The sequence below is a fragment of the Euprymna scolopes genome, chromosome 38 (genome assembly GCF_053919585.1).
Source record: "Euprymna scolopes isolate OS-2025 chromosome 38, ASM5391958v1, whole genome shotgun sequence".
NCBI classification, from domain to species: Eukaryota; Metazoa; Mollusca; class Cephalopoda; order Sepiida; family Sepiolidae; genus Euprymna; species Euprymna scolopes.
The window spans coordinates 26,415,952-26,425,567 of NC_136519.1; positions in this window are offsets into that span (position 1 = coordinate 26,415,952).

A 9,616-nucleotide genomic window follows, 5' to 3' on the forward strand; every position below is an offset into this window, starting at 1 on the left:
CCAGTATATGAAAATCAAGCAGATTTTTTTTTATATGACAACAGCACATTTGGAATGAATGTTTCTATTCAGAGCCCAATTGAATCATGATGCTTGATTTTTGCATTGTAAACTTTAATACAAGCACTTATATATAGAATTAATTTTATAAAATCAACAGTAGATTCACTACAGTGCAATGTAGACTACAATGTATTGTTGACTAAGCCACTGCAGGAGGCAGGTGAAGCTTCCTCTAGGTGCACCATAATGGATCCCCAATTAGAACAAGCAATTAATCGATTTGATTGAAAAATGGGCCATTTCACCGATTTCGATGACAATAAAAATATGGGAGAGTGAAACAGTTGTTGATCATCATTCCATCCTGGGCAACGTTAGGTCTCCCTGCAAGTTAGTTCTAAGTGTCAGCCTTCTGGAGGTTAAATGATCATTCCTTACTACAGACGAAAATAACTTTCGGGCCAAGATCTCAGCGTAGTATCTGTTCTGATGCTACACTTCGCCTTTTCTGTCCTAGGTCAAGGAGGAAAAATCCTTCATGATCGAGACAATTTTTATTTTTGTTCCTCTCCAGAGTGCCCCTTTTGGGGGAGCTGGATTTTTCCCACATTACAAACCGATGTTATGTCAACCTCTGCCCTCATGGGGATGCAAGTAAATAGGAGCATGATAAACTAACATAATTTTTTAAAGTTTTCAGCTTATAAAAATAAGTAATCAAATTTTCTTCATTCCATTTATCAGTTTCAATCCTTAATATTCATCATCATTTCAACTGGCAAAACATCCATCCCATTAAGTTTTATCCTCGTGTGGCTTTTGGTCTTGATAACAGGGGAGGTGTTACTAAAAAAAAAAATTGACACTTGTGCCCTAGTGTGAAGGTACAACATTTTTGGTTTTCAGTTGGGACATTTGGAGAGTGCACATCAGGGACAGACAAGCATACATCAGAAGCAGAAAACTATTTTGTGTTTATAAGTTTCTTATATTTATTTTAATTCATTAAATGTGTACCTATTTACTATGCCCCCCCCCACGGGACAGAGTTAGACACCAGGTTCGTTTTTTAACGTGGAGAAAAGGTACAAAAATAAAAATTGTCTCAGTCGTGAAGGATTTCTCCTCCACCAAAAGAGAACAAGGAATAGAAGTGCAGCATCTGAAGAACAGATACTACACTTTGATCTTGTCCCGAAGGCCAGTGTAACAAAAACTTTATATTAAAAAAAAAAAAAAAAAAATACACGCATTCGGAAATTTCAGAATTTTTGCTTTTTTACAAAAAAGAAAAGAAAAGAAAATTTCTAATTTGTGTTTAAAAAAAACTGTATTTTGTGTCTTAATTTTCTTAAATCCATGAGAAAAAAAACAAAAAACAAAAAACATTGCATTTATTGTGAGATTTTTTGATTTGGTTCTGAAATTGCATTTGTCTGCCCCTGCTTTGCACTCTTCAAGTGTCCCAACTGAGAACCGTAAAAGTTGTACCTTTGCACTTGTGCACAAGTGCCAAAAAAAGTAAATGGAATCCACCGTCAGAATTTGAACCCAGAAACAGAAGGGCATACGAGAATATGGAAAAGTCTTTAATATTCATTGAGTTGTTAATTCCATCTCTCCACAAATGTAGTAGTTTTGTGTATTTCTGGAAATTTTATGGAGCTTTTATTATAAGAAAGTTTATTGATCTTCACCCGGAAAAAAAAAAAAAAAAATGGTTTCAAACTTGTTTATGAATTACCCAAGAAGCAAAGGTAATTATTTCAGTATAAGGGAGATAACCCATCTTTTTCACTTTGTAAGAGTTACGGCTCTTAGAATATCATCGTAAATCTCATTAAGCGGTTCTTATTTATGTGTCTCTCCGGCAGAGTAGAGTTAGGCACAAGGTCGGTTTTTTTATGTGAAGATCTCCAGAAAGGAGTGATCTGGATAGAGACAAAATAAATAAATAAATAAAATATACCTTAGTCTAGAAGGATTTTTCTTTCACAGATAACCAATTTCTCTTAAATAATCTTTCTGATCATATGTATTTTTTTTTTTTTACTCATTATCACCCCAAAGAAGGCATACTGTCACTTGGAACGTAATGGGTTACTATTTGAGATCGTATCTAACAGTGTCTGAGAGGAGTTGTATCAGCTTGGTGTTTGTTCACATTACATTTAAACTTCTGCACGTTAGTACAGTCAAGGAAGCAGTAAAAAGGGAGGGAATTCCAAAGTCCAGTGTTTAGAGGTAAGAAACTATTAAGAGTAGAAGACCTTTTGACATCTAAGGACCTCAACAGTAAAGGGGTGGGACTTTGCTTCTTCTTGTGTCAGTCAGGAATATGTACATGGAGGGGGGCACAAGCGCTGTGCATTATTGCTTTTATCAAGTAATGGCTGAGTGAACAAGAACAATCTACCACTATTGATTGAATAAAATGTTCAGTTCCAAATTCTGTTTAGATTCTTGAAACAGAAATGACATGGCTCCTAGGAAGAACGACAAAGGACTATAGCTTTGGTTGTATATTACAACATAAGAAAGCATGAAATAGAGACTCCATTTAACACGAGACAAACTATGATCATTTAAGGTTTGAATAATTTGTATCATCAGCAAAAGACTAGATTGAATGTGCGTTTTCAAAAAAGTTCATTTTCATGTGTCGTCACTGTGGGGTATATGGTTGGAAAAAAAAAAAAAAAAAAGAAACGTACCGCATCTGCATCGCTCTTTGGGAAAGAAGAAGGAAAAGATGGCCAGCGCATTTGTATACACGAAGGGCATCTTGGGAAGGCAGAGCATGATGGGAGAAGCTATTTTTTTCCCTGTCTCTTCCTTTTTTTTTCTAGATAGTAGGATAGGATATAAAAGCAGGGAAAAATTCCCTGGGGGGGGGCAGAGAGAAAAGAGTCGTGAACATCTTCTCTTGAAAAGAATTTTGTATTGCTGACGTTCGGATTGTGCGGTGTGACATTGGTGGCAAGAGGCCAGGTGTGGTCGGTTGGAAAAGAATAGGGCAGAAACGTGCTGTTGTCGAGAGAGTGACTCACTCCTTCCCGCACCCCAGAATCGAATCCTGATTATAACGCCTGAACGTGTGACAGTAGGTTCTTGTGGTGTGTCTTGTGCCGCCTGTGTTTGAGATTCCGTGTCTTTTGAAGTATTTTCATTTGTTGTCTGCTGTTTGGTGTTTTTGTTGTCAGTGTCATTGTTGTTGTTGGCCTCATGGAATTTAACTGTTTTCAGTCGTTCTATCAAGACTATTTGCTTCTCTCCAGATGGCGTTTCGATTTGGAAGTGTTTGTTTTGTCTTTGGATGACCTTATGTGTCTTATGAGTCTGGGGTTTCTGAATTCTATTTGTTCGGAGCCACATCAGAAGGTTACCTGTACTTAACATGTCGGCATCACCATTTATAGCTTTTTGGTGTATTACAACATAAAAAAGTATGAAATAGAAACTCCATTTAGCGCAAGACAAACTATGAGTATTTAAGATTTCAAGTTTTTATCAACAAAAGACTAGGCTGAATGTGTGTGTTCAAAAATAGTTCATTTTCATGTGTTATCACCTTTCAAAATAATACAAAGTAAAGCGTTGGAATAAATGGAGAAAAAGAAGGAAAATGTTCATAAAAAGTACTTATTCCTTGTTTCTTTTTGTTGGCCGAGTAGCGGTCACAAAGAGGAGTGTTTGCTGACTTTGAACATCAAAAGTGGGGTGACTTTTAGCTTGACTGCACCTGTGTCTTCTTTCCTTAGTGTCTTGTGTACTCTCTCCTCCAAGAAGGGTTAGCTTTGTATTATTTGGATCCTTCAGACTACTCATTATTTCAGCACAGTTTGCATTTTGCAAAAGTATCAAGGGGGAAGTGAAGAAGTATTTGATTGAAAATCTTGGAACGAACCAAAGAATGATTTGATATTGACGATAAACTAACGATCCCAAATTATCCATAACTTGTAATGTTACTGGCAGAAGAGAAGGTAATGCAAACATCTAAAAAAGAGTTCTTTCTTCATCGTGCTACTGTAAAAAAATAATTTCTATTATTTTGATCATGGAATAAGTGGGCAACATGATGTATGTGACTTGTGAGATATTTAGAACTCCCATTGGAGGGGAGGTAATGTAAGAGTTTTATCTTTTGATCTGCTATCTCTGTTCGTAGTTGTATTATTTATGGAAGGTTCAGAAAACTTCAACCAGTCCTTACATCTAGGCATGCTTATTTCAGCACTTTGGGTAAGGTTCTACCATTATAAGATTTTTGAGGGAGAATTTTGTCTGTTATGTGTATATCTCATTACATGCGTCTCTTTGTCTGTATCTATGTATGTAATCGTAATATGTCTTGTGTCTATACATGGCCATGTTCATAATGTCTTATATATGTGTATAACCAAACGTTGACATACCTTTTTCTGCCTCTTGGCTTCGTCGCTCATAGCTGCATAGGAAACCGCATGCACAAATTAACAAGTCGGAGGCTTCTTTTAAGTAATGTTTGGTTTATTTCTTTCTTCAGTCTTGGCGGTTAAATGTTCTTTCTTGTCGGACGTTTTTAACTCTTTTTTGTGTTTCTTTCTCCGGCACATCTTTGGGCCAACCTCGATGTGTCTGCTGTGTCCAAAATTGAAAACCAGACTGACTTGCATGTGAGAGAAAAGATATCTTCTTCTCTTTCTTTCATGCTCTATCTCTTCTTTCTTTTTCTTTCTTTCTTTACATTCTCTTTCACACATACCCGAATGACCTATTTCCGGTGCTGTTGTCGACCCCAGCTACAGAGTTTGACATACTTCAGCAACTTAGCCTTTGAACTCTTCTTGCACTAACCAACCCTCGCAGCAAAATCACAATTTTTCAACATGCCGGTGTAACCTGGGATACATTACATATCATCATCACTGGCAGAAGAGAAGGCAATGCTAACATCTCAATAAAAGGTTATTTCTTCAAATTGATTTCTTGGTGCTGTTGTGAAACATTAATTGCTGGTGTCTCGGTACTGGAAGAGGTGGTCAACATGAAGTAGGCAATAATTGTGCTGTTAGGATTTGATATTACATTAATAACAACCCGTGCATTTTATTTGATTGTGATTTGTAAGACCTTAGATCTCCCTTGAAAGGGGGGATAGTATAAAACGTGTTAGTTTTTTTAGAAACAAAACATAGATGCATAACAGTGAAACGGTACTTCTGCAGAAAAGCAGGATTTTAAACTTTGGTTTGAAAGTTAGTTTCAATAAAGCTTTGATCTTTTTCGCTCACGGGTTTTCTAATTAACTTAAACTGTCTGTTGCACGTGTCCGTCTCCGTAACATGCCGTCTTCCAACTCAACCTCCAATTATTTCCATGGCTTCTTTTTATGCATCTGGTATAGTTTAATTTGTATAGAAAAGGCGAGATTCTGCATCACTCACGCGTGAGCATCAAGTACAAGACAAGTGTGAGTTGCCATTTTTTTTGTCAACTGATCGAACCGTACAAAGCACACACACACACACACACACACACACACACACACACACACACACACACACACTATTAAGGTAAGTTAAAATTTTCTCTACAGAAACATGAGTTTCAAGTAAAAACATTCTTACACATTCCAGTTGTAACCAGCAAGCCGAAACCGTATCTCTATTAGTGATACTGAGATAAAAGAAATATTCCCATATAGGCATTTCAGTACTTATGCACTTATTGTACCGTGCTGAAATAATAACGTTATTATTTAGAAAGCCATTCTTAACATGGGGGGGCATAGTGGTTTGTAACTATTCTGTACTTTCACCTAAAATTTAATTAAAAAAGATATTGTATAACTTGAATTTAACTTGTAAATCTAATTTATAAAATTCACTATGTCTGTCTGTCTCCGTATTTTCAAACTCTATCTCTTCCGAAACTAAAAGTCGCAGAGCGGCACTAGGGGCCTTAAATGATTGTATTTTTATGGACTGTTCTTTTATGGGTCTTTAGCTGGTTAAAATAATTTTTAAGGGATCAAAAAGGGGTTAAAATTGAAAAAAATCGTAAGACATTTTGTACATTCTTAGTTTATTTTTAATCAGTTCATATGCGTGTCATGTTGGTACAATGGTAACGTCACCAGCTTTGACTGCTACGGTTTTGCTTGTGGTTTCGATTCTAGCTGATGGCACCCAAATACATTTTTATTTTTACTTTTGAAATCACGACTCTTTAATAATATATACAAAATCTGGACAAATTAAAATATCATATTTAAGCGTATTTTACGACCGGGAAAAGCCCCAGTTAGTACTATTAAAACAAATAGCACGGTACAATAAGTGCATAAGCAGAGGCGTTCCTTACTCGAGTGTTTTTTCCAGTTTATGTTTGAAGCAACTTGAAAGATGTTTGTATATGTTGTTTAATCATGCGTTTTGCTATTTCATTAGTGTTTTTTTTCTAATTTTTTTTTTTACATGGAGGTCACCACTTATCAAGGCCCGAAGGCCACTCAGGGATAAGGGTTATTGCGTGTACAGTAATCAATGAGATAGTATTGTAGTAATCATTAGTATTGGGGGTTTTGATAGAGTGTCTTACTTAAGGGGGCGGTTTGTCAGGAGTTTGTTTATGTTGGACTTGAAGACGTCCAAGTTGTAGTCAGGTGGGAAACAGGCAAATGGCAGAGAGTTCCACTGGCGTGCAGTTCTAAGAAAGAAGCTTTGCTCATGGAATCTATGTTTGGATTTAGGCACAGATAAAGAATGGGGAAAATTGTTGATAGTAGTTTCAGCCAGACGGGTGTTTCTCGTGGAAGATTGGCAAGGGGGGACGAGGAATTGGAGCTCATACGAGCACCTGCCAGGGAAATAGCGATAAAACAAAGACAGGCTTGCAACGTCTCTTCTGTGGGAGAGAGGTTGCAGGGAAGAGTGTTGTTGGACCGTAGAGTAAGATGCTGACTAAAAAATTGGTGCTTGTATAGATTCGTGATCTTTTAAACCAACGCATTTTTATTTTTACATGGGAGTCACCACTTATCAAGGCCCAAAGGCTATGCGAGGATAAGGATTAATGAGTGTATGGTAGTCACTGGGATAACAGCGTATGAATAGCTAGTCTTGGAAATGGGGTAGAAATGGATTATTGTGGGAAGAGACTCAACAAGAACTTGTTTTCATTAGACTTGAAACCAACCATATTGTAGTCAGTGGGAAAGCAGGCCAGCATAACAGAGTCCCACATAAAGGCAGTTCTAGGAAAGAAACTTTGTTCATGGAATTTGTGGTTAGATTTAAAAACAGATATGGAGTGGAGAAAACTTGATAGTTGTTGTAGCTAGACGAGTGTTTTTGTGAAAGTTTGACAAAGGGGGAACCATAGATTGGAGCTCAGTCGAGTATTTGCCATAAAAAGAATGATAAAGCGGAGACAGGCTCACAACGTCTCTTCTGCGGGAAAGAGGTTGTGAGGAGGGAAAAGGGCATCTCCTACCTCCACACATAGCTGAATGACCTATTTCCAGTGCTATTGTCCATATTGTTTGGCATACGTCAACAACTTAACCCTTGAACTCTTCTTGCACTAACCAACCCTCACAGCAAAATCACAATTTTCAACATGCCGGTGTAACCTGGGATACATTACATATCATCATCGATATTTGAAGCTGGTTTTGAACCATGTCAAGGTAGGATAGGGTGCTCCTGTTGTGTAGCGGTTACATATTGGTGACATGTATAACGGGGGATCCAGAACAGATATAATGACGATGATGAGAATGCTGAAGGAGAGACATTTATATTCTGAGAGAGACATTTATAACAGAGCTGAGAGAGATGCGAATTCATTATTGCAGCTGAGAGAGATGCGAATTCATTATTGAAGCTGAGAGAGATGCGAATTCATTATTGCAGCTGAGAGAGATGCGAATTCATCATTGAAGCTGAGAGAGATGAGAATTCATTATTGAAGCTGGGAGAGACGTGAATTCATTATTGAAGGAATGTCTAATACAGTTCTTTTACATCAGAGCTGGAGAATCATTAGTGATGATGGAGGATGGGACAGATAATCAATACTTTAAGGTGGTTATACAAAGTTCATTTAAGATGATGATCAAAACACATTTACCTATTCAGTTGGTGAAATGACAACACGAAGACAAATAATTACAAAATATTAGATGATTTCTTTATTCATCAGCCGATTTGTGATGTCAGAAATTCAAACTTGTATGGCTACAGGGTCTCTCTTCTACTCTTCGCTTCTAAGCGCATCAGCTTCCAGTCTGCCCCCCCCTCTCTGGCTGTGAGTGTGACTCTCTGATTATCTGATTCTAATTCGAACCCTCTCAATATATTGAGAATCTCCTTTGTTTATGACGTCAGAGGCCTGCTGTCAAGGAACGTGACTTTATCACGTTTCAATTCACCCGTGCCCTTGCACATGTATTTACGCACCTCTGATAAACAAAAGAAATCCGTAAATTAAATTGTACCATTTAACCTATTTTTAATTTATAAACTCGCATTGTCCATTTTTTTAACTGACATATTTAATATCCAGTTATTTCTAAAAGAATAGACAACTGCTCTATTTCTGACATAAATGATATTTAGTTATTTCTAAAAGAATTAACAATCAACTGCATTCCTAGGATTTCAATTATCCATTATCTTTTAACACTTGCCTACAGGGTTCGATTCTAGCCTTTTCCTAATATTATTTTCACTTATCTAGTCTGCCTTCTTACTTACATGAGAAGGGGACAGCCCTTCTTATCTAACACTCCGAGCAAGAATATTCCATTTTAGGATGTATCTGGCTCTTATACAGGTAGAGGATTGTGTCGAGAATGAGACACCTTCGGGATTGGTAAAGTGATGCAACCATTTTTCCAGCGACTTTAACGACAGATTTGATGTAAGTGTTTTATTTTAGGTAAAAATATTATTACATTGTTATGTGTCATGTCAAAATTAGTATGAATTCCCCAAAATTACGAAATATGATTCAGTAGAAACATAATTACAAGTAAAACTAAAAATTATCGAATTTTAATGTTTTAATGTGAAAAGCTGTTTTTTACCACCAATTCTGTATGCCAAACTGACTTATCTCCCTTACTTTCCTTTCTTTCAGTTAAAATCCGCCATTTCAAAATACAAAATGTTGGACCGGTAGTATGTATAATTTTTTTGTAAAAAACTAGATCTAACACATCTTTTATTGGATCATTTTTCATAATTTTTGGAAATTATACTAATTTCGACAGGATACATCTGTACGTAATAGTGTTTGTTTTTTTCTACATTTGAAATGTATTGTTTCAAATCCCCCTTATTCTGCAGAAGCACCCAGTGCAAATTGCTGCCTTGTTTTGTTTCTTTGTTTGCCTCCCATTGTTAGACATAAAAATAAATTATATGTTGCTTTTTAAAAATGGTATTTATGTATTGTACGACCAAGTGAGTTCCACCAAGTTGGCTTGGGCTCGCTCGGCATCTGACGGAAATAACCAGAAAAGGCCACCCGAGCATTCCTCAAATGCTACGGAAAAAATAAACATTTACCTAACCCCAACCCTAACCCTAAACCCTACATCTTAACCTAAAATCCTAACTCT